General features: G+C 44.3%; 1 protein-coding gene across 1 annotated transcript in view; it reads left to right on the forward strand.

Moving 5' to 3' along the window:
* cep131 (centrosomal protein 131) overlaps window positions 1-243 on the forward strand; it is a 31,509-nt gene extending 31,266 nt beyond the window's left edge. Inside the window, exon 24 of the mRNA XM_048234035.1 lies at window positions 1-243. This exon is cut by the window's left edge and continues 104 nt beyond it. The gene's annotated coding sequence lies outside the window, so the exon portion shown is untranslated.
* Window positions 244-4,985: the final 4,742 nt, after the last annotated feature.

The following is a 4,985-nucleotide window of genomic DNA, read 5'->3' on the forward strand; positions in this document are numbered from 1 at the left end:
CCCCAAACATCATGCATTCTCCTCCCCCCTCTCCTCATTGGACGGACAAGTTCTCTCTCCCCTCATATGGTTCCACTTGAGCCCAGAGAAGGAACTGACGGACAAAAGACCCCAAGGAAAGAACTCGTCCCATCAGCCATTCTGCTGGGCAGAAGGGCTTGCAGGGAACCCAAAGGAACTCTCTAGAATTAGAACCCTCCAGAAAGACATATTTTCTAAATGAAAAAAGGGGGGAAGAGGACAGTTATCTTTTCCGTGCCCTTTGTAACAGTTCCCCACTTCCTCTTTTGGAGTTCTTTATTTTGAGCCACACAGAACAACCACTCGGCTGGTAAATGGCTCTCTTGCATTCCTTTTTACCGCCACGACCTTTCTCTTCCACACACACACACACACACACACACACACACACACACACACACTTTCATGCATGCACACATATGTATGCATACTTCTACAGAGAGAGCAGTTCCAGATGTTCTCCGGCCACCCCCCCCCACACACACACACACACCTAACCCCTGTAGCCCACAGCCTTGGCTGATGAATGGTGTCAGTGCAGAGGGTGTGGAGGGTGTGTGGGGTTGGGGTTTTAAGTAGAGGGAGCTGGGACGGAAAATGTGCAGCTTGGAGGCATGGATTCTTGCCCCCCCCCCCCTTAAAGCTTCTCCCCTCCCAGAGTCCAGAGTGGCCTTTGTGTGGCCTCCACAAATGCCTTTTGTTCCAGAGCTCTCCTTGGGGCTGTGGCAGCGTCTGAACCGCAAGGACCGGCCTCTGGGCTTGACCACCCGGCCACCACCACCACCTCCTCCACCTTCTTCACTCTCCCACGGGTTTAGCATAAGCACACAAGACAGCAGCCCTGCTTCCAAGTCTCCAGGTGCCAGCATGATCTAACATAGAGAGTTTAACCTTTGAAAGTCCGCAGTGGTGAAGTGAAAAAAACTTGTGTGTAGCAGAGGAGAAGTGCAGTAATGGTAGAAGTTAAGACAGCATAGATAAGGGTGACAAGTATGACCTAGACATGTAGGGGAAGTAAACCAAAGAAATGTGGAAAGAATGAGATATGCATATACAGTACATGCATATGTTTATATATGCATATAGCTCTTAGGGTATGGTGGAAAGAAAAGAAAGGATTGTTGAACGTGACAGACGAAGGAGTGGAGGGGAGGGGGTGGGTTTGAAGGAATGCACATAGGAAGTTTTTATAGGATTAGCAAAGCAAAGCATGGAGACGGAGACCAGTGGTGGGGGGGGGGGGAAGGGGGCTGGCATGGGGCAGAAGATGGTGAGGTGTGTCTGTGTGTGTGTGTGTGTGTGTGTGTGTGTGTGTGTGTGTGTGTGTGTGTGTGTGTGTGTGTGTGTGTGTGTGCGTGTGTGTTTGTGTGTGTGTGTGTGTGTGGCGGTGTGTGGGGCAGGAGATGGTGAGGTGTGTCTGTGTGTGTGTGTGGTGGTGGTGGTGGGGGGGGACACAGGGGGCACAGGGGGCAGCCTGTTGGTATCATGTGACCAAAACCAGCCATAAAGGACTTAAGGGTGCACCGCCCTCTGCAATCTTACCCCAGTGAGCCTGTCTGAACACTGGAACAAAAAGCCAAACACAGGAAAATGAAGGAGTGTGTAGGGGGGGGGGGGCTTCCTGCTCCTGGTCTCTCCTTCTCCCTGACTTTTTGACTTTCTTTCTCTGACTTTTCATCCACGGCCCCTTGAGTGAATCCCTCCATCCCTCTCTCTCTCTCTCTCTACCCCCACAATGAGGCTCGCGCTGGGTCGCCCCCTCAACTGCTCATTTAGATGTGTATTTATGGTCCTGTGTGTGCCGCTTCTCATGCTTTGTGTGTGTGTGTGTGTGTGTGTGTGTCAACCTTTATATTTCTATCAACTTTCTTTCTCTGCTCCGGTGAAGTAGAACAGTGTTGCGTTTCAGCCAAAGTGGCACTTAACAGGAACTGTGCCTGAACTTCTCAGAAGCTGCCCACTGGCATGGGGAAGTGAGCACTGGCGCTGCCACTCAACTGCACCGTTCACCCATGTGTAGCGCCAGGTCAGCTGTTAAAGTAAGCCCAAAAGACAACAGCTATTCAGATGTGTGTGTATGTGCGTGTGTGCGTACAAACTGGCATCTTGTCAATGCACTGCACCTCCATTGTGTTGCCATCAACACACTGTAGTCTTCTCAATGATTAATGTGCCATGCACAAGTAAATTTGTTAACATAATATGATATTTAATTGGCAAGCCAATGCTGAGTGTTGAGCCTTGCCTCTTAACAATAACAAAAAAAAACATTACAAACTTTCAAAATCTTTCGTTGTTTTTTGTTTTTCCTGAACCTCAGACGTACCATTTTCGAGTGGCTTCAGTTCATCAGATTTCCCTGATACCTTATTTTAAATCAAATAAATAATCAAAAGCACATAAGAACATTAAGGGACGTGATGCCACAGTTGTGTGGAAGGAGTGAGATATCAAGCACAGTGGTGCAGTATCTTGCGTGTGGATCTGACCCCAGATGTTTCTTAAGCAGTCGTCTCACGTCTGTGGTGGCTGTTCAGAGTAGCACCCAGGAGATGGATTCTCTATGCCTCTCTCTTCATGGTGGGGTCCAGGTGGTGGGAGAAGGCACCTGGGGGTGCTTTTTTCCCTCTCCTCTTTGAAGTTTGTTCTTCTCCCTCGTCTCTCTCTCTCTTTGATGTGGAGCACCAACGAGAGAATCCCTTAATTGGCATGACCAAACTCTTAATAGGAAGCGTACCTAGCAAGGTGCCCTCTAGTTGGGGGGCATAAGAAACCCACTGGGTGGTCGTCCTCCCCAACACCTACCCACATGGCAATGCACCCCTTTACGCCCATCTGACGCCTTCACCAAAATGCATGATGTCAAACGATAGGCCATGCTTTGTAGTGGAACCGTCGGTGGGCACAGCGGAGAAACACTCTGGAATGTTCCGGAGGCCTCTGCAGTCAGCTGCTCCAAGGTCCTCCTCTGCCACTGCTGGCGTCGTGTCGTCCGTAAGGAAAGTGGCGGTTGGCATTTCTGAAGCGCATGCCAGTCCCACTCGTGCCAATGACCTCTGCTTTGTGTCATTTATTGCCATAACCCCAAAGCCATGTCTTTCTTATTTAACCCCGAAACATTAGCATATTCTTTTGACTAATTGGAAGTTTGCTGTTTTATTGTTTTTGTTTGTTTTTTGTTTGTTTTTTTACTTATTGTTTTAATATAATCTGTATTTTTTATGTGCCCTTAATATTTGTAGCTCTTGCCTCAGTTGTAGGCTACTTGTTTTATGATGACTATAGTGAACGTTAACTGTGATGCTTTTGAAACTGTGAAATGAAAGATTATTTGAGATATTGCAAATATTGAAATGTCACTGCAGAGAAATTGAAAAAGTAAATTAAAATGTTTGTCTTTCATGTGTATGTTCCCTGTTATATTTTCTTACTTGTACGGCTCTTCAATGTGCTGCAGAAAGTTCCATACTCATAGGCCTATCCAACGTTAGGAGGTCTGTATGCTTATGATGCAAGGGGTTCTGTGCTTCTGAGACGATTCACGTCTGTCATGTCATTTAGCGAGAAGTGGTTTGCGAAAGTGAAAGTCAGCCATTACGTTGTCATGCAACATCTGAAACTTTAAAGTTCTATTTGTGTGGCGAACTAGGCCTATTTTCTCAACGGAAGCAATGAAACGGTAACAAAATCATTTTTAAAATAGCCATTGTGTGAAGTTTCTTTTGTCGTTTTGCCAAGTAGCATCAGCCCATAATGACGGGGAGAAGTACCCTTGTTTCTAGGAAATGGTAAACTATGGCAAGCCATTTTAACATTTACCCGCTAAGTTTGACTATCCGGAATTAACATTGTAGATATCAACAACGTCTTTCTGACTAGTCGCATTTACAGTTTGGATAGTTGGAATTGTCATTCAAGATATCTGTAACGTAATTGTGACTAGTCGAAACGTCAGATAGAGATATCTGTAATTTAGTTTTGACTAGGCAAAACTGAATTACAGATATCCGTAATGATAAACCCCATAAAATGAATGGCAAATGTGGCGTCATTTGTCCTGGGAAGAATGTCTTTGTGGATATCTGAAATGACAATTATGGATAGGAAGAATTTAATTGCGGATATCTAAAATGTTTAGGCAAAATGACTAGGCAAAACTGAATTACAGATATCTGCATTACATATCCAGTCTAGCGGGTAAATGTTAAAATGGCTTGCCATAGGTAAACAGCAATCAACAATCTTGTGACAGCATTTTCAGAATCAGAATCAGTTTTTTATTGGCCAAGTATACTTTTAGGCTAGGCTACTTGTCTGTTTGTTAAAGCGAGATATGTTAAAGGTACAGAGAGTTTAACACCTACCGAAGTCAAATTCCTTGTATATATGGTAAGAAATATATTACTACAAATATGTTTTTTTGTTTTGTTTTTTTTGCTCTGCAAGTTAATTCCATTCATACATAGAAATTAAGGTAACGTTAACGTTACCCTGGACTAGGTTGTTGTGAGAAGCATTTATTTCAAAATGGTGGTTGTGGGGTAAGATTCACCATCAGGGCTGGGGTAAGTGGAGCCAGTTAATTAGCCTAGGCCTAGGCTACATGTGTTGCGGTAAGATTTTTTAGTTTGCCTTGATTATGTTACCACATTCTATATGGTGTCTCAGTGGTCCTAAAATCTATACTAGGCAGCAAACAAGGTCCAAAAATGTTATTGGCCTACCTGTCTTGGCAAATTTTCAGCTGAATCTATTTGGCAAATTCTCAGTTGAATGTTGCTGTTTGTAGAAATTAAATTATTGTTTAAATAATAAAAATGTTTCACCTTGAGAGAAAGTGGAATATCATATATTGTGTGTGTGATGTCATATAATATATTATGTCTGACCCACTTTCGAAGCCTGTTCATTTTCTTTCTTCCTCTCTTTATCTATCTTTCTCACACACCTACACACATTTACAC

Source organism: Alosa alosa, chromosome 22, assembly GCF_017589495.1.
Source record: "Alosa alosa isolate M-15738 ecotype Scorff River chromosome 22, AALO_Geno_1.1, whole genome shotgun sequence".
NCBI classification, from domain to species: domain Eukaryota; kingdom Metazoa; phylum Chordata; class Actinopteri; order Clupeiformes; family Clupeidae; genus Alosa; species Alosa alosa.